General features: G+C 39.6%; 1 protein-coding gene across 1 annotated transcript in view; it reads left to right on the top strand.

Annotated features, from left to right (window-relative positions):
* Positions 1 to 8,144, top strand: part of LOC308634122 (jerky protein-like) — a 51,560-nt gene extending 43,416 nt beyond the window's left edge. The window contains exon 3 of the transcript XR_014018956.1: positions 7,854 to 8,144. The gene's annotated coding sequence lies outside the window, so the exon portion shown is untranslated. The remainder of the gene's footprint in view (positions 1 to 7,853) is intronic.
* Positions 8,145 to 21,296: the final 13,152 nt, after the last annotated feature.

The following is a 21,296-nucleotide window of genomic DNA, read 5'->3' as shown; positions in this document are numbered from 1 at the left end:
GGAAGGTTGCCAATGAGGAATTTTGCACGGAGACAGCTAGGCAAAATGCAGCAGCCGGTTACCCTCAAAGAAATCTAGATATGTTGTTAGGAAAAGGACCTTATGAGGGTCAACGGCAACAAATTGAATATGATCCTGCTATATATGCACAAATTGCTGCAGATGCAGTTAGGGCATGGAAGACTTTACAAGGACATGGAGATTTACAAGGTCAGCTATCTAAGGTAATACAGAAAGCTAATGAACCTTACGCTGACTTTGTAGATAGGCTTATTCAAACAGCTGCCAAAATTTTGGGGGATACAGAACAAGCAATGCCATTAATAAAACAACTGGCTTATGACCAAGCAAATTGTGCTGCAGAGAGGTTATTAGACCATGGAGACATGAAGACTTAAACACATATATTAAATTATGTAGAGATATTAATGAACAAGGGCAAGCCTTGGCAGCTGCAGTACAACAGGCTTTAGATGCCAGGCCAAAAACATGCTATAATTGTGAACAAACAAGACATTTTAAAAGGAGTTGCCCCATAGGAGGAGGGTTTAACAAAATTAGATATCAAAGGAATAGAATACCAGGTATTTGCCCATGATGCCATAGAGGGAGACATTGGGCTAATGAATGCCGTTCTCAAACCACCATAGAGGGTACTCCCTTATCAAAAAACGGACAAGGATCAGGTATTTACCCAGGATATCGTGGAGAAAGGCATCAGGCTTCATTGCCAAAAAATGGACTGGGGGGCCCAATGCTCCGGGGCCCACAACCACAAATGTACGGGGCAGTGGAGGAACCCAGCAACACCATCAGGGTGGTGCCCAGGACACATTGTCCATTAAATCCCTCATCAGACAAACCTGAGGGAGCGCAGGGTTGGACATCTGCGCCTCTGCCAGAGCAGTACTAACTCCAGAGATGGGAGTTCAAATCATCCCTACAGGAGTAAAAGGACCTCTTCCCCAAGGAACAGTAGGCTTATTATTGGGCATAGTTTATCTACATTAAAAGGACTTATGATAAGTCCTGGGGTAATTGATCCCGATTATGTAGGTGAAATAAAAATTATAGCTAGTTCTCCAAGAGGTATGTCAATAATTTCACCTGGAGATAGAATAGCACAGTTGTTAATAATACCCAGCCTACATAATAAATTCTCTAGTCGTAGTTTAGAAAGAGGTTCCAGGGGATTAGGCTCCACAGGTGTAGATTGGGCTATGCTGTCTTTAAATTTAGATTCTTGCCCAATGCTAAAACTAAATATTCAAGGTCATGAATTTAATGGGCTACTGGACACAGGTGCTGACCTTAGCATCATTATCTCGTCAAGAATGGCCAAAACATTGGCCATTACAACAAGCCACTCAAACACTTCGAGGCCTAGGAGTGGCGACTAATCCCCATAGAAGTGCAATGATATTAGATTGGAAGGATCCTGAAGGATGTGAAGGAACTATACAACCATATGTATTGGATCACCTTCCTATAAATTTATGGGGACGAGATGTCCTAGATCAACTAAGTTTGACGTTAGCAAATAACATCAATCCTAATGCGCCCACTACTAGGGCTAGACAAGGTTGTAGGAAAGAAAAAATATTAGGAAAACAAGAACAAGGTATAGCAGCACCAATTCAAATAGATCAAGGAACAGACAGACATGGGTTGGATTTTCAGAAAGGGCCACTGAGACAATCAAAATTACTTGGAAATCAGAAAGACCAGTGTGGGTTCCTCAGTGGCCCCTGACTAAAGAAAAGATACAAGTAGCCCATGATCTGGTCAAACAACAATTAGCGGAAGGACATATACAACCTTCCGTGTCTCCCCATAATACTCCCATTTTTGTCATCAAAAAGAAATCTGGTAAATGGAGATTATTGCAAGATTTAAGAGCCATTAATAATGAGATGGTTATTATGGGACCTGCTCAATCAGGGATTCCTCAATTGTCTGCTTTACCAAAAACCTGGCATGTTTTAGCTATAGATATTAAAGATTGTTTTTTTTTTCGATTCCAATTCATCCCGAGGATACTCCACGTTTTGCATTTACTATCCCTGCATTAAATCATGAAGGTCCTGATCAAAGATATGAATGGAAAGTACTCCCTCAAGGGATGGCTAACAGTCCAACTATGTGTCAAATCTATGTTAATAAAGCAATCCAGCCACTTAGAAATCAAAATCCTGAACTACAAATATTTCAATATATGGATGATGTATTATTAGCACATAAAGATAAAAACACATTGCTGGAATGTTATGCCACACTTACGAACTTGTTAAAAAATTATAATCTAGAGATAGGAATAGATAAAGTAAATTAAATTTTCCAATTAATTATTTAGGAGTTCTATTATCCTCAACCATGGTCCGTCCACCTAAAATTCAAATACGAGTAGATCAACTCAAATCATTTAACAACTTTCAAAAGTTATTGGGAGACATAAATTGGATAAGGCCTTATCTAGGCATACCAACAGGAGAGTTGGGACCTTTATTTGATATTCTAAAAGGTCCATCAGATCCAAATTCACCTCGAATGTTAACTCCTAAAGCTAGAAAGGCATTAAAAATTATTGAAACATATATGGAAAATATGCATCTGGATAGAATTGATATAAGTTTGCCTTTATTATTTATTGTACTACCAACAAAAAATATTCCTACGGGAGTATTTTGGCAAGAAGGTCCATTATTGTGGATACATTTATCTTATTCTCCTAACACTATTCTTACTAGGTATCCTGAGGCTGTAGGAAAATTAATACTCAAAGGAATAAGAGCAGCAAAGGGAGTGTTTGGAATTTCTCCCAATAAAATTATTACTCCATATACTATGGATCAAATTGATGAGTTAGCTAATGAGTTAAATACTTGGGCAATAATCATGTGTAAATCTAATGTTTCATTTGATAATCATTTACCATCTAATTCTTTGTTGTCTTTTTGGTCTAAGCATCCTGTATTTTTTCCTAAAATGACAAGAAAAACACCTATCATAAATTCTCCAAATATATTCACTGATGGGTCTAATAATGGTACAGCAGCAGTAGTTACCCCTGATCAAACTTTTACATTTTTAGTACCCAAACAATCAGCTCAAAAGGTAGAGCTTAATGCAGTTTTACAAACTTTTGTGATGTTCAAAGATTCTGTATTTAATTTATTTTCTGATAGTCAGTATATAGTTAATGCTATAATATCCCTTGAAGATGCAGGTAGGATTTCCCCTTCCTCTACTGTTTTCTCTTTGTTTTCCACTATACAAAGTCTAATCTGGGACAGAAAATATCCGTTCTTTATAGGACATATTAGGGCACATACAGGATTGCCTGGAGCCCTTAGTTTGGGCAATGATTTAGCAGATAAAACTACACATGACATACATATTTTCTCTACACTAGAAGAAGCTACAAATTGTCATAAAAGGTTTCATGTTAATGCGAATACTTTACAAAAATGTTTTAAAATAACTAAGGAACAAGCCAGACTTATAATAAAATAATGCCAAAATTGTGTGACCTTTTTACCACAAGTTAATCTTCGAGTCAAACCTAGAGGACTGATACCTAACCATATTTGGCAGATGGACGTCACACACTTGCCAGAATTTGGAAAATTAAAATATTTACATGTTACAGTTGATACTTCTTCCGGATTTTTGATGGGCTCCCTTCATGCCAGAGAAAAAACTAAAGATGTTATAGCTCATTGCTTACAAAATTTTGCCACTGTGGGCGTTCCTAAACAGTTAAAAACACATAATGGTCCTGGTTATACTTCTACCTCTTTTAAACAATTTTGCTCATCATTTGGTATTACTCATATAACAGGAATCCCATACAATCCACAGGGACAAGGCATAGTTGAAAGAGCTCATCAAACTATTAAAATGTACTTATTAAAGGAAAAAGAGGGAATTGGAAAGGGGTATATATCCCCCAAAAATAAACTTAAAATAACCCTTTTTACTCTAAACTTTCTAAATTTGGATTCATCAGGACTTAGTGCTGTGGAAAGACATATGTATCCAAAAAATGTACATAAGCCTAAGGTACTTTGGAAAGATATTCTAACAGGACAATGGAAAGGTCCTCACCCAGTTATTGTCTGGAGTCGGGGTTCCGTTTGTGTTTTTCCACAGGGAGAACAGCAGCCAATTTGGATTCCATAGAGATTAACTAAAGCAATTTCTACAGAAAAAGAAGATGATTTGACTCAAATCCATAACAGCTGATATCCAGAGCTCCAGCTTGGCTATTCTTACATCTGCAACAGTGATTAACCAGGGTGCTTTTTTCAATATCTATTTTATTATTGCATTTTTTCCACATCATAAAGTTCTATTTTATTTTTCAGCTCATACAAACCTAGGTTAATGTTTTTCTGATCAGTTTTATTTTTTGACTGTGGAGTTTTTAAACATTGCAATGGAGATTTCACCTAGGTAAAGCTACAAGGCCTTTATTGTCTTATGTGTTGTATGTTATGTGTGCACACTTCTGTTTTGTGTTGTATGTCTGTATGTGTGTATGTCCATATTTCATATATGAGGAGCGCTCATGAAAAAATGGATCCGAATTTTTTTTTATTCACGTGATTTAAATGGTTTAATTTAAATTAGGTAAACAGCTGTTAATGATTGTTTTTAAAGGTGGTTAACAGATCTGTTTGTTTACTAATTTAAATTAGGTAAACAGCTGTTAAGGATTGTTTTTAAAGGTGGTTAACAGATCTGTTTGTTTACTTTCACCTTTCCTTTTCATTATATTTAATAATTCTGTTCAGGATAATGTCTCTTTAGCATCATTGCCAGAATTCCTATCTTCATTCCAGTGCCAGTGAAGACAAAGATAGAACCAAACTACAGCTTCTATGATAGCTATCACAGTAAACTGCATAAACTGATGCATCAATGAATATAACTCAACAAGTAATGCTCAATCAAGGAATCGACTTACTTTGGGAAGAAATGGACATATTGATAGACTCTTCCACTTTGAACTGCCTGCAGAACTTGCCTGGACTATATATCAGTTGTACGCATTGTGAACTATCGTTTGGTGCAGCGAATTGTGGTAGTGCTGGCATATCTTTGCTGATGGTGTCACCAGTGATGCAATTTTTCCAAAGGAGCCATCAATTGGCTTGGTGTCGTGGCATTTCTGTATCCTCCTCCCTTCTACTAATGATGGTCTAAAATTTGGGGGCCAACAGAGGTGAGGCTAAGAACCTCACCCCCCCCACTGGCACCAAGGCTAAATTTGGGGGCCAACAGAGGTGAGGCAAGAACCTCACCCCCCCACTGGTGCATAGGCCTATCCACAAGTATGGCTGAATGCTGGACTGGTAGTCAGTGACGGGTTGATCCGATTGCAGTGGTATCAACCTAAGACAGGAGGCTGATGCCTAGAGGTCAGTTTTCCCATGACGGGTAAGAACCATATGTTGAATTGGACAACCTACCAGGCACGGTCCTTAAGCCACATTGCTTGTTGTTTAATTAATCAGAAGGGGGGAGATGCTGAGGGCCATTGCCAAGTAGGAATGACGCATCGAAATTTCCTTGCCAGCGTACCCCATGTTAAATGGATTTCGCTGTTGACATTGCATGTGTGTTTGAGAAAGGTGACCCTGCTCAAGGACAAGGGTGGATCCAGGTTTAGGGTGTATCCTGCATGTTTTAGGAAGTATCCTGGTTTAGGATAATTTGGGTTTAAGGCGTTCCCGGTTTAAGACAATCTGGGTTTAGGGAAGTTCCAGGTTTAAGGTTATTGCTGCTGGGAATAGGGCGTATCCTGCTGCCTGAGTTCTGGTTGAGTTCTCGTAGAATTGAAAAAGTATTTTGGGACGTGAATTGTGCGGCAGAACTTGGATTTCCCCAGAACGTGTGTAGAGGCCGGTGTGAGTTCGGGAATAAAGAATTGCTGTTTGAATCTACAAAGCTGTGAGTGGCTCGTGATCTTGTGCCCAGCCAAGACTGTTGCAACAGACTTCACATGACAATGATACACACATCAAGTGAAAAGGCACGAGAAAAAGGGCACAGTGCAACTAAGGCCCACCTCCACATGTGATGACATCAAGGGACAGCAACAATGTCTACCCTGAAGATACCATAAAAGCTATACACCTTTGTCCTTTGTTTGAGTTGGCCTGATATTTCTGTTCCCAATATACTGTTTCCTTCTGTTCAAGCATAATAGTCTTTTTCCTGTCCCAGTGGTGTTTTTATCTGATTCTTATGGTAGAGAGAACAGAAAAAAAAACAAGTTGGTGACAAGCTTATTTGATAAGTAAATTTTAATTTTCTAAGGGTTGCATTTCTGACATGATTATACCCACTCATAATGGAATATTGTATGTCAGATATAAATGTGTGTGAGTGGTAGGCCAGAAAGGGATGCCATTGACATAAGCAATTAAAGCCTTAAAATTGTTTGGGGTCTTAGATACGGTCTTAGGCCCAATTGTCAGTTAACATCATGAACAGTCTATCTTTCCGAGTCCAATAAAGAAAAGAAAAGCACCCTGGATATTCAAAAGAGAGAGAATAGGATGCAAAAAATTATCAGAAGATGGTAAAGCCCAAACATTAGCGACAGCAGGAAGCCACCACCACCTTTAGGTATGCAAGACAAAGGGAGAAGGTAGTTTAATCAAAGCCCAGAAGTTAGGACAAAAAATCAAGGTATACATATGCTGTAGGTGCTGGAGACTCAAGAAGAGGGGTAGCAGCTGTTGGCGATGTCATCCGAGGCAAGGAGGGAAAGAGAGAAAGTCCCTGTTATTCTCTTTCCATTGCTTCCCATTGGCTAAAACTATAGCCTGTAGGAGCCAGCCCTCCTTTTTGCACAGAACAGGGTGAGGACAAGCAAAGGCTCTGAGCATATATAAGTGTAGGACCAGCAGAAACTGTAAAAACAGGAAGCAATGTATACCATTCCACCAAGAAAAATCAAAGCTCAAATGTTGGAGCAACTTAAAATAACATTATAATCAAAGTGGGATGTTTTATAATTTTTCTTGCTTTTAGAGGTCTTGTTCTAGTTTGGTGATTTAAGTTATCACTGTTTTCATTTTTATTCTAGGCTGTGGAAGAGCTAGCATGTGGGGAAACGTCTTTATTTTGTGTCCACATATGACATATATACACAAGTTTAGCTTCTTTCTCTTCCAACCTTAGTAAGCAATTTTGATTAAACATTTGAAAACTGCAGAGGGACAAATCTGCCTCTGCCATCTTGCAGCTCTTCAAACCACACACAGTAATGCCTTTATGTTCATCTTCTGACTTATTCGAATGATCATATTTTTTGCTTGTTTTAATGAGATAATGTAACAATAACTGGTATGTGGAAAAGATCATATGCTGTTAAATCATCATATGTATTAACATATTTCCAAATCATCTCCCTGCCATTCCATTCCTTTATTTGGGGGTCAACTTTACTGAGGCAAAATTCAAACACAATATTTCATTATAGAGGAGTTTTGTTGTGGTGGTGGTTGCTGTTTTGCAGGTGTGGAGGAGGGTGTAAATGAGGATTGAATCCAGAAACACATTACCACTGAACTACATGCCCAGAAAATCCTTTTGTTTTTTATTTTGAGACAAGGTCTCACTAAATTGCCCAGGCTGGCCTCAAACTTGTGATCTTTGTGCATCAGGCTCCTGAGTAGCTAGAATTAGAGTCAAGTGCCACTGTGCCCAGCTCATTGAATTTTAGTGCATTATTTTTCTCCTCAAAGTTATAAGAGAATGTAAATGAGCTAAAACAACATGAAAATATCACTTTTATCATCACATTCTAAGAAATCAAACTTCTTATTTCTTGTCTCTAGTTCTCTCCTCATTGCTGGTAGCAGGCCTGCCCTGGCTCCTGGGGACTCAACCCCCACTTCTTTGCTCTGCATGTTAATGTGGCCAGCTCACAAGGCCATGACACAGGCTTGCGGTTTCCTGCTTATCTGCCTCGATCATACGTGTCTCTCGGGAACATCTTGACCTGTTCGAGCCTCCTGATAGGGAACGGTGATGTGGCGGTAACCCAAGGACGCAGTTATTACTCTTCCCTCCTCGCTTTTGAGTAATTTCCTGCAGCTGTTACAAAAGATATATAAGGAGAACAAATTTGGCAATAAAGCGCACACATACCTCCTCCTGGATGAAGAACCTTGGTGTCCTGTGTATTTCTTAATCCCACCATCCCTCGCCGGACTCGGCTAACCTGTTAGCCGGACGCGGCACTCATCTTTGAGTGTTTTTGCTTGGTTTCTAGTCATAAATAATACACACACAACCAAATTGCTTCCACCAGTTAATATCACATTGCGAACATTTTTCCATAGTGCTGCATTGTCTTCATAATGATCATGGAGGAGACCTCTATGACATTCCCTCTAACTGCTTTTATATTCCTCCATCAGCTCAGGTAACCAAACCAAAAACCTGAGCTACACCTAGGCTTTTTCCACCACTACACCAGTTCAGAACAGTATCCTCTCTTGCCTAGATTATGACAAATGTTCTCTAACTAGTGTCCTCGCTTTCTGATGGTCTTCTAGCAATCTGTCACACATAGCACAGGGCAACTAAGCATACAGTACATTTCTTCAACAACTCCGGACCAACTATTCACTAGAGGGCAAACCACTTCCCATGACTCATACAGACCTTCAAATGTGTGCCCTTGCCTACATTTTCAGCCTCATCACTGCCCTCCTTACCACCATCTCACTTTATATTTTCTATGTTTCCTAAAAAGCATGCAGGATAGTGTTTTAGGTTTACTTTACCCAGAATTACTCTCCCACCCACCCCTTCCTTTTCTGTTCTACTTGGCAAACTCCTACTCATCCTTTAACAGGATTAACAGTTGTAAGAATTGCCTCCTCTGGGGAATATCACCTGTCCTTCCCAGAAGGCAGGAAGTGCTCCCACTTCCACATTACTAGATATATTTCAGCGTATCTCCATTTTATTCTGTACTTTCTATGCATACGCTATGCTTATCTCTCATCATTGTAGGCATTGTGTTCAGTTCAGGTTATTATTTCCAGCACTCCAATATCTGGCATATAGCAGGTACCTATAAGTATTATTTGAATAATTTAAATAATTGTAATTACTACTAATTTGGCACTATTTTCCTGGCACTGTTCAAATTGTATTTCACATTTGCTCTCAATCCTCTAAATGGCCCCAAAAGATAGGTACTGATCCTTACCATTTTAAAGATGAGAAAACTGAGGCACAGAGAAGTTAGGTAATCATCGCACAGCTAGTAACTGAGAGGCAAGACTAGGATTTGAACTCATGTAGTGTGATTCTGACTCTGGAGGCCATGTTCCTTATCATTATACTATACCACACAAAAAGCATTCCTCTATTGCCTAATACATGGGTTACTTATAATCTCTCTCTCTCACACCCTCCCCTTTCCTTTCTCCCTCCCTCCTTCCCTCTCCTTTTCTCTTTCTGCTTCGGTCTCCCTCCCTCCATTCTTTTGGCTTCAGATAAATTCCCATGAAAATTTAAAGATGTACCTGTATGATATTACTTAACATGATATAGCTTTTCCCAACAAGGTGAAAGTTTCATAGCCATGAGCCAAGGCTGTAGGGTGTGATCAGGCAGGCCAGATCAAGACTGTGAAGATGGCTACAGGGCACATATAAGAAAGTGCAGGCTAGCATGATCCCTCCTTCCCTAGCAATACACCTAGCTTCTCAATACAGCTTTCAATATGATTTTAGAATGAAAGAATGGGAAGCACTTCCATGGTGCTTCTTCTTAAAAAATGCCCAAAAGTTAATGATTTAATGACTAAACTAGCACTAATTTCTCATTGTCATTCTTTTATGGCATAACGTCGGTTAATGTAAGTGGTAAGAATATTTGTTTTTGAAGCCAGCTCTATATAACTCTACCTTCCTGAAACTGCCATGCTTTGAAAGAACCCAAGCTAGCCAAACAAAGATATCATGTGAAGGGAGAATGATAACGAGCCAGCCCAAGCTGTCCAACTATTCCAAGCTAGAAGCTGGACATGAAAATGAAGACACCATCTTGTACAGTTCAGCTTCAGCAGACATGATGAGAGAAACCAAGGAACCCAGCTGAAAGCCAGAATTAAGGCTTCAACATGTCCCTTGTCCCTTTGGAATGCTATAACAACAATAATATAGACCAGATGGCTTATAAACAATAGGAATTTATTTCTCACAATCTGAGGTTAAAAATTAGATCACGTTGCCAGCATAGTCAAATTCTGCTAAGATCCCTCTTCAGAGTTGCAGACTACCTAACTTTTCACTGTGCTCTCAAGAGTTGAAAGGGGCAAGGATCTCTCTGGGTCTTCTTACAAGGGCACTAATACGACTAATGAAGTTTCCACCCTTATGCCCTAATCGCCTTCCAAAGGCTTCACCATGTTGGAATTAGGATTTCAACTCATGAATTGGGAGGGAGCAGGCACAAATATTCAGACCACAGCAAATACATGATCCCAGTTGAGTGTCCAAATATTTATAGCCATTTCAGCCATCACAGCCATCTCAGTCATCATGAACAGATGATTTTAAACTATTACTCCTGAGCCCTGTTCTCAAGTCCAGATCCACAAAATAAGGACATAATAATAATAATAATAATAATAATAATTTTAATAAAAACTTATTTTTCACTATACAATTCAGGTGTGTTTGTTTGTTTGTTCGGTGCTGGGGATATAGATAGTAACCCAAGGGCTGATATAGGCTAGGCAAGTGCTCTACCACTGAGCTATATCCCCAGTCCACAAAAAGACTATTTGAATGAAAATAAGTTCCATTCTTACTCTTAAATTAAATTATAGAAGGCCATTTTTTTAACTAAGCTCCTTGCACTATGCCCCAACCGACCAGGCTAAAAGTCAAAATCAATTGAAAGTTCCAAGTCACCAAGCTAAAACTAAGCTGTTTATCTGACCTTTTGATAGAAATCAGGATTAAAGAGATAACAGCCCAATTTCCCCAACAGACCAGTTTTAATTGGCATGATAATGAAGTTCTTTCTGCCTTAGTCCTTGCACAAGAAGAAAGCTAATTGAAGTAACCTGATGTTAGCCAGTTATATTTGAAAAGTAAATTTAAAATAATCCATTTTTTTGTTTTTCTGATTTTTTTTATGTTTTGTTTCTCTGCTTTCTTCATCTATTTTCTGTCTAGAAAACCAAATTCTTTAGCTTGGTGTGAAAGGGTAAAGTTTCTAAGCTGCAAAGCCTGAATTAAAATGTAAAGGACCAGGCATTGTAAAGCTGCTTCTAAGCTGCAAAGCCTGAGTTAAAATGTAAAGGACCAGGTATTGTTAAATTCCTATGCTACACTCAAAACCTGAAATTCCTGTAGCTGTTAGGACAATTCCCGGGACTGCCCAGTAGATATTCCCCCTGACCATTTAGTTGTTTAATAACCTAGGACCCTGTGCAGCTTGGCACGTAGGCATTCAGGGCCCAAACCAATCAGTTTAAATGTATCCCCTCCTTAGGATTGACCTATCACTCCCGCCCGACCTGTTCCCGCCAATGAATGTACTAATCATGTTCAGGAATTGTTGTTTGATTTTCCCTCGGTGTATAATGATTTGTTAAAGGGGACCGTGACGTATGTAAAGTTCCTGCCCTCCCCAAAAAGTGTACTTAAGCACTGCTCAACCCCTGCTCCGGGCTCTTGGCCACTCTCCCTTGTTGAGTGAGCCTGGAGCCCCAGCTCGCTGGATTGGATCCTCAATAAATCCCCTTTTGCTGTTGCATGAGTCGGTCTCTTGGTGGTCTCTTCCTCCGACGTTCGCCGGACCCTTACAGGTGCATCAGAATACTTGATTTATTTTATGGAGTGAAGTGTTGCCCGATTCTAGAACTGAAAATAAACCCTAATATTGTTAAATATTGTTAACAATATTTATTGTTATATTTATTATTAACATAAGTTGTTATGATTTTGTCCTTTGACATTACCCTCAAAACTGAATTGGCTCCCATATTTTTTGTTTTTATTTGATTAATTGATTGGTTGGTTTTTTGCTCCTATGTTAAACAGCAGTTGTACACCATTGGCACTGATTTTGATCCCTCGTCACAAGTGTGACCTCTGCAGAGCAGCAGGGATAGCAGCTGAAGGTTTCTCCTGGCAGAGTTTTCTTCAGCTTCTTTAGGCCAGAGGGCCAACAGTAATCTGTGAAAGCTGACCTCCAGCTGCCAGAGGGCATTCTAACCACTCTGAAACCTGAAATACAGTTTTACCTTAGCCACCTGGTATGATAAAGAAAGCATTGGCTCTAAAGTTAGCTTAATCTGGACTCAACTCCCAGCAGTGCCACATAAACTAATTGTATGACTCTGGGCAACTCAGTGAACTTGGAGACACTGAATTTTCTTATCTTTAAAGTGAGGGTACCTGGGCATGGCAGCACGCACCTATAATGCCAGTGCTGAGAAGACTGAGGCAAGAGGATAGCAAGTTTTGAGGCCAGTCTCAACAATTTAGTGAGGCTTTAAACTACTTAGTGAGACCTTGTCTCAAAATAAAAAATAAAAAGGGCTGGCCATGGGGTTCAGCGGTAAAGCACCCCCGGGTTCAATCCTCAATACTAAAATAAATAAAATAAAGTGAGGGTAGCAACACTTTGTAGGCTTCTCTCTATATATAAGTTTAAATATTACCTAGCATTTAATAATAACAATAGCTAATGAGTACTAAGCATTTCATAAATGATGTTAAATTCTTTACTACCATCCTCTAAAGGCTACTAAACACTCCCTTATAAAAGTAAACTGATGTCTAACTACCTCATACCTTTCCTCTTTCCTCAAACCCCACACCCTCTTTCTCCTTACTCTAAGCTGACAATCTCACCTCATATTTCACTGTTCAAAAAGAAATTACTTTATCTTTCAGTCACTAAACTGAGGCTTCTACCTGCATCTGCACATGCTCCTCCTTTCCTCTTTCAACAATGAAAGAAATGTCCCTCCTCCTATTAAAGACTACTTCTTCCATTGTGTTCTTAATCCAACACTGTTCACCCTTCCACTGAATCATTCCATTAGCATTCAAATAGGCTCCCTTTTCTCGAATCTTTGGAAATCTTACCTTGACCCTTAATTAATTGCCTTCCAGCTGCTCCATGTTCTTCTGCTCCCTTCAGTAGCAGGTTCTCAAAAAAGTGTTGGGGGGCTGGGATGGTGGTTCAGTGGTAGAGCGTTTGCCTAGCATGTGTGAGGCAATGGGTTCGATTCTCAGCACTGCATATAAATAAATTTTAAAAAATAAAAATCCATTGACAACTAAATATATATATATATAAAGTTTTGATACAAGTCATCTCTGCGTCTACACCTATTCATGCTTCAGTTCTCTGTCAAGGTCACTATGACTTTATGATTATAAATTGCAGTGACTCCTTTATTGTTCTCATCTTATTCTGCTGCTCAACAATACAAGCTCATGTGGATTCTGTGAACACTTTTCTCAATTTCTGTGACACCATACTACCTGGTTTTCTTCACCTTTATAAGAATTTCCATCCTCAGTCTCCTTTCCTTTCTCACCACCATATGTAAATGATAATATTTCTCAAGATTGTTCCTGGGTCCTCTTTTCATTCATACATATTCATTTTCCTAGATGATTTCATTCATTGCAAGTTTTAAATGCAATACTGTATTATTCTGATAGCTTCCAAATGTATACCTACAGTTCAGGTCTCTCTTATCTCCAGGTATACACATCCAACAGCCCAATTGACATAGACATTAAAATATCCAACCAATATTTGAAGCTTTCCTTTTCTGATTCTGCTTTGTTGCTAAAATAAGAAAACTAGAATCATCTTTGACTTTTTCTTACTGAATCTTCCAAATTTGTTTAATATTTTTTGTTAATTTCATTTCCAAAATAGGTCTCAAAACTGTCTATCTCTGGGGCTGAGAGTGCACCTCAGCGGTAGAGCATGTGCTTTGCATTCACGAAACCCTGGGTTCAATCCTCATCACCAAAAACAAAATAAAACAAAAAACTGTTCATTTCTATTCATCTCCTATTTAATAGCTACTTACTTCTTGTCTGGTGTCTCCATGCTTAACCTGCTGTGCCTGCCCCAGTCCATTCTCTGTGTAGTAGCCAGAGTTGTCTTTGTAAACACAATTAAATCTATTCCTATCACCTGTCCACTTCACAACTGTCAGCAGTTTTTCATTATGTTTTGAATAAAATCTGAACAGCTTTCTGTGGACCACCGTGTCCTGAGCCTTTAAGTGCCTGCTTACACCTGCAACCTCATCTCACAGTAAGGTGTAAGCAGGTGTGATGTTCTAATCACATGGGCCTTCTGTGAAGTCCCCAATTCCTTCCTCTCCCAGGACTATTGACTGTGGTGCCCCTCTGCCTTACTCTTCACCTAGATTGTTCCTTTCCATATTGCAGATTTTAGCTGAATCAGTTATGAATGACCTTGCTTACAAATAAAAGAAGCCTCATCCAAGAGTGCCTTAAACACGTGGAGGTTTGTTTGAATCTTATAACAAAATTTCCGGAAGTAGCCATCCTAGGGCTGCTGCAGTAGCTCTATGTTCATTGGCATCACATGTCTTGCTGTCTGAGGTCACGAGAGGGATGCTGCATCTTACTGCAGAAGGGGAGAAAAGATGGGCAAAGATCACTTTTTACGTTTTTATTATGCTTAATTTCAAATTAAAAAAAAAATAGAATACCAAAAGCACTTCATGGATCCATGAAGTTATAGTAATTATCAACTGTGGCCACTCTTATTTTATCTATTACTACCCCCACAACTCTCATTTTTCCTCATTATTTTGGAAGCAAATTCTACATATCCTGTCATTTTTCCAAAAGTGTTTCACCATGTATGTTTGTTGGTGGTAGTGGCGGTGGTGGTGCTGGTGGGGTTTTTTGTTTTTTTGAGATCAGGTCTTGCTATGTTGCCCAGGCTGGCTTCAAGCTCCTGGGCTCAATCATTGTACTTGTCTCCCAAGTAGCTGGGACTACAGATACACACAGCCACCCCTGGCTCACTGTTTCTAAAAGATATGACTCTTCCTTTTAAACACAATTACAATACTATTATCAGAAAAGATAATATCTTAACATCAACAAATATCCTGTACTCAAATTTCCAAGTGACTCCTGAAAGTCTTTATTTATATATTTATTTATTTTTGTGCTGAGAATAAAATCCAAAAAGTCATATTTTTTGTAGTTTAAATTATCCAAATAAAATAATTGCAACTGATATATCTTTGAAGTCCCTTTTAATCTCTAGGATGTTCTTTTCTTTTTCTTTTTTCCTTTTTTTTCCCTCCAGGGAGCGGGATAGTTGCAGGGATTGAACACAGGGGAGCTTAAACACTGAGCCACATCCCCATCCTTCTTTTTTTTTTATAAGACAGGGTCTTGCTAACTTGTTTAGGGCCTCGCTAAATTGTTGAGGCTGGCTTTGAACTCACAAGTCAATCCTTCTCCCTCAGCCTATTGAGCCACTGGGATTACAGGTGTGTACCACCATGCCCAGCCTATTTTACTTTTTTTTCCTTAATTTATTTTCAAAAAAACAAAAACAAAAACAAGTCTTTGGTCTGTAAAGTTTCTCACAATCTGAATTTTCCTGATGCTATGGGTTCTTGTGCCCTCTGTATGTTTTGTAAGTTAAATAGTTGGATCTACTCATGGCAGAGAGAGAGAGAGAGAGAGAGAGAGAGAGAGAGAGAGAGAGAGAGAGAGAGAGAAAGGGCTAAGATCCAAATATATCCTTCAAGAGCATGCTCCCAGGGACCTTCCATTAGGCATCACCTCCTTAAGGTTCCACCATCTCCCAGTAGCACCACATCCTGGAGACCAAGCCTTTTGCATATGAGCCTTTGGAGTACATTTAAGGTACAAACCATAATAGCTATCTAGATGTACCCAATGAATGGCTATCTCTTTGTGACATTAACAGCTTTTAATGATTAATGTCTAAATCCATTAATTCATTACGTTATATAATAGTGTTGTTTTAATTCTGTCATTTCATTCCCACTTATTAGCTAAACTACTTTTATAAAGAGGAATTTTCTTCCCCTATTACTAGAATACATAATGGGTACAGACAATAAAGGAAAGATAAGTGCTTCATACCTCCCCTAGTTTACCAATTTCCAAAATAGTGAATTCACTAATATCCCCAAACAATAACCAATCAAAACTTAAAAACTTGGGGCTATACCTCATTGGTAGAGCACTTGCCTTGTACATGTGAGGCACTGGGTTCGATCCTTAGCACTGATACCGCTGTTGACTGGTGACGAGTCCTTGCTTCCCCGATGTTGAAGAATAACACCAAAGAAGCACGCCGAGGCAAGGTCAGAGTAGAAATTAGAAGTTTATTAAAGGACAGCAGAAAAGACTTCTCCCGGAGGAAGAAGGGGACCCAAGAGGTGGAATCCGTGGAAGTGCGGTTGTTTCCCCTTCTTATAGTTTTGGGGATGGAATGTAGGTTGGAAGACCTGAGGGGTGGGACACTTCTTTGTGATGGGCTATCTTTAAGTTTGCTGGGGGCTGTTCACTAACACTTCTTTGAGGTGGACTTTGGCCTAGGGCCTTTTTGGGACTTCGTCAACATTCCATGAGTTGTCCTGTGTTTTCCCTGAGTCATTCCCAGCATGGCCTCCATTTTAGATTTCACTCGGTATTAGACCCGATTTACCTAACTACACTGACTACCTAACTTTAAATCTGGCTTCAGCACCACATAAAAATAAATAAAGATATTGTGTCCATCTACAACTAAAAAATATTAAAAAAAAAAAAAAAACATTATCTGGGGCTGGGGCTGTAGCTCAGTAGTAAAGCGCTTGTCTTGCATATGTGAGGCACAGGGTTCGATCCTTAGCACCACATAAAAATAAAGATACTGTGTGTTAATCTACTGAAAAACCAGCCTCTACCTCAGAGCAAAACCTGTCCAAGGAAGGGACATCACCTTTGTCCTTGGAAAAACCCACAGAGCACTCCTAGGCACATTCCCACCCTGCTAAGTTGTTTATCTACAAATAACAGGAGAGATCTGCTGCGCCAGGTGTCCCTGACTCAGTCAGGCTAGGTGGGGATCCATAGCAACCCCCTAGCAGCCACCAATCAGCATGAGACAGGGAAATACCTGGGATGCCAGATGACCCTCCCAGTAGTTTATGGTGGTTGATTACGTGTAGGGAAACCATGTAGTTCAGCATGTACACCCCTTTTGGCTTAAACCAATCAGTTCAAACTAATCCCCCTCTTGTAGTAACCAATCACCCCTACCCAACTTGTTCTCACCAGTGAATATGCTAATCATGTTTTACAGTTGTTATTTGATTTTCCCACGGTGTGTGATGATTTGCTAAGAGATGCTATGATATATGTGGGTGTCCCTGCCTTCTCCAAAGAATGTATAAAACTGCTGCAAACCCTGGGCTCGGGGCCTCTCAGCGTCACCAGTTGCTGTGTGTGCGCGTGGAGGACCAAGCTAGCTTGCAATAAATACCTCTTTGCTGTTTACGTCGATCTTGGTCTCTGGTGGTCTTTTGGGGGGTCCCGAATTCGAAGATAACACTACAACTAAATAAATTTTTTAAAAAACATTATCTTGGGCTATGGATGTCGCTTAGTATAGAGGGCTTGCCTACCATGCATGAAACCTTGGGTTCAATCACCACCACCACCCCCCTACACACACACAAAAACAGTCTTGTGGGAAGATGGGGGAGGGAAAGGGGAAATACTGGGGAGGGATATTGCTCAAATTATATTGTTATATTGTGTGCATGTACAAATATGTAATAATAAATATCATCATATGTATAACTATAATGCGTTGATAAAAATCTGGAAAAAATTAAACAGTCTTTATGAATTCATGGACTTAAACTTATTTGATGTGCTTCAATACATTGCAGCTATTATCTTTATTGATACTCAGTTGTGTCATCCTTGGCTATTGAGAATATCCCCAAATTGGTTCACTAGTTCCCATTTTAACAGAAAAAATAATGTGGGCTGAGGATGTGGCTCAAGCGGTAGCGCGCTAGCCTGGCATGCGTGAGGCCGGGTTCGATCCTCAGCACCACGTACAAACAAAGATGTTGTGTCCGCCGAAAAACTAAAATAAATAAATAAATTATCTCTCTCTCTCTCTCTCTCTCTCTCTCTCTCTCTCTCTCTCCCTCTCCCCCCCCCTCCTCTCTCTTTAAAAAAAAATAATAATAATGTGTGTGTGTGTGTGTGTGTGTGTGTGTGTGTGTGTGTGTGTGTTTACTGGAGACTGAATTCTGGAGTGTTCTACCATTGAGCTCTTAAGTTTTATTTTATGACAAGGTCTCCTTGAATTTGCCTTGAACTTAAGATCCTCCAGCCTCAGCCTCCCAAGTTTCTGGAATTACAGGAGTATACCTCCACATCTGGCTAGAAAAATCAAAATTTTTCTGAAACATCACTTGACTAGTTTACACTTTTATGTCCCTGGCCAGAATTCATGGATTAAACTTATCTGGTGCATTTTAATATATTGAAGCTGTTTTCCAGAGTAGTGGATGCAGTTTGAGTCATTCACCATCTCCCCAAAGAGGCTTCTTAAGCCCATATAAAGAATGTTCCATGTGTTATTCCATATGTACTGTCCTGTTTACTTCCCTTATACTTCTAACCATAAATTATAGTTAACTGTGTTTGTTCACTTGAGTATCTGCCTCACTGAATTGTAAGCTTCATGATGTTTTTCCTAGCACAACACCTCTGGATGCTCATAGAAGATATTCATAGGTATTTATTGAATAAATAAAATAAATGAGGTAGACAGCATTGTTATATCTATTGTATACAGCACTATCCCCATATATAATAGTAACTACTAACCACACATTATTTAAATTTAAATGTAAATTAAAATTAGATGAAATTTAAAAATCTAGTTCCTTAGGTATATTAGCTACATTTTAAAAAATATTTTTTAGTGTTATGCTTGAATTTGGGACCCCCAAAGACCACCAGAGACCCAAGATCGATGTAAGCAGCAAAGAGGTGTTTATTGCAAGCTAGCTTGGTCCTCCACGCGCACACACAGCAACTGGTGACGCTGAGAGGCCCCGAGCCCAGGGTTTGCAGCAGTTTTATACATTCTTTGGAGAAGGCAGGGACACCCACATATATCATAGCATCTCTTAGCAAATCATCACACACCGTGGGAAAATCAAATAACAACTGTAAAACATGATTAGCACATTCACTGGTGAGAACAAGTTGGGTAGGGGTGATTGGTTACTACAAGAGGGGGATTAGTTTGAACTGATTGGTTTAAGCCAAAAGGGGTGTACATGCTGAACTACATGGTTTCCCAACACGTTATCAACCACCATAAACTACTGGGAGGGTCATCTGGCATCTCAGGTATTTCCCTGTCTCATGCTGATTGGTGGCTGCTAGGGGGTTGCTATGGATCCCCACCTAGCCTGACTGAGTCAGGGACACCTGGCGCAGCAGATCTCTCCTGTTATTTGTAGATAAACAACTTAGCAGGGTGGGAATGTGCCTAGGAGTGCTCTGTGGGTTTTTCCAAGGACAAAGGTGATATCCCTTCCTTGGATAGGCTTTGCTCTGAGATAGAGGCTGGTTTTTCATTAGTTGTTGATGGACATTTATTTATTTATTTATTTGTATGTGGTGCTGAGAATCGAACTCAGTACCTCATGCATGCTAGACAAGCACACTACCACTGAGCCACAACCCCAGCCCCCATATTAGCTACATTTTAAGTGCTCAAATGCCCTGTGTAACTAGTGACTATCCTATTGCATAGTGTAGCTCTAGGTCATATCACTTATTTCAGAATTCTTCTGAGAAACAGGGTGCAGTGATGCATGCCCATAGGACCTGCAACTCAGGAGATGAAACTAAAATGGAAATTAACTTAATCAAGTTAATTTAACACAGTTACTAGGGTCACATAGCTACTTATTGGAGAAGCTGGGATTCAAACATCTCTCAGAGTGACTTCAGATATAAAACTCTTAATATCCTAACATAGCTGTTGCTATTATTACTTGCTTAATTCATTTCAGTCCCTCTAAAGAAATTCACTGGGGGCTTTAAACCTAATGCTTCACAGGGAGTGAGGAAGTTCCCAGAATGTAGAACATCCCAGGCACAACACTAATTAATTGTCAATTTTTTCTACCACAGTTTGTGGCAGATAAATAGATAGGTTGACTCAACTCCATTTCAACCACTTACAATATGCTATATTGAATGCTTGCCGCAGTCTGGCTGGGCACAAAATCACGAGCCACTCAAGCAGTAACAAACTTTATTTCCAAAACTCCCGCGAATGCCACGCACGTGGCCTTCTCCCGAGACACACTACCCCAACAGGAAATCCCTCCCCCAGAATTCCCTCCTACCGCACTTCCCCAACCAATGGGAACTCTCCGGGAGTCCCGCAAGAGCTCCAAAGTAGCAGGCCAAGGCGGACAGCAGGGATCTAATCTCCAATTGAATGCACATCTTAACATAATCATTATCATCTCAATGGCTTGCTGTCCTCACCTTTCAACCAAAAATGCCATGTGTCATTCTTACTTGGCTATGGCTCTCAGCAAATGCTAAAAGTGAGACAGTGGATGACTTCATGTTCCCAACTTCCTTGCAGTTTGGATCTAGCTTTGCCAAACAGATGCACTTGTGCAGCATCTACAAGACCAGATTGAGGAGGAGACTGTGTTTCTGCTGCTTTATCTGGCAGGTAGTATAGTAGCAACAGAGATCTAAGTGTCCTGTCATTCATAGATTTAGAGAGACAAACAACAGGGCTTGCATTTTGCAGGGCAGTACACTAAGAGGGCACGGAAACTCTTCCACCCTTCCCTTTTTCCAGCTCTGTACTCCATACCTTGCCTATGCTTCTTTTCATGGGGCTGTTTATCTATATCCTTTAGAATATCCTTTATACTAAATGGATAAACATAAGTAAAGTGTTCCCTCTCACATTATTTTATTTAATTGCTATGCCATTTAACACAACCTGTTTTTATTTATTTACTTTTTTATTGCTGTCTTTCCCTTCAGTCTCCTATTCCCTCCAAAGAATGTATGTCCCATGATGGCAGGAAACTTTTTTCCCTTGGTTATCAATGTAAGTCCAGTACTTGAACAGTGACTTGCATATGGTAGCATCAGCTAAAAATATTTGTTGAAAAAAGTTTTAAATAAATATTCAAA

Source organism: Spermophilus citellus, assembly GCF_964194105.1.
Source record: "Spermophilus citellus genome assembly, chromosome: 15".
In the NCBI taxonomy this organism is placed as follows: domain Eukaryota; kingdom Metazoa; phylum Chordata; class Mammalia; order Rodentia; family Sciuridae; genus Spermophilus; species Spermophilus citellus.
Note: the sequence above shows the minus strand (reverse complement) of the source record. Positions and strands in the feature narration are given on the sequence as shown.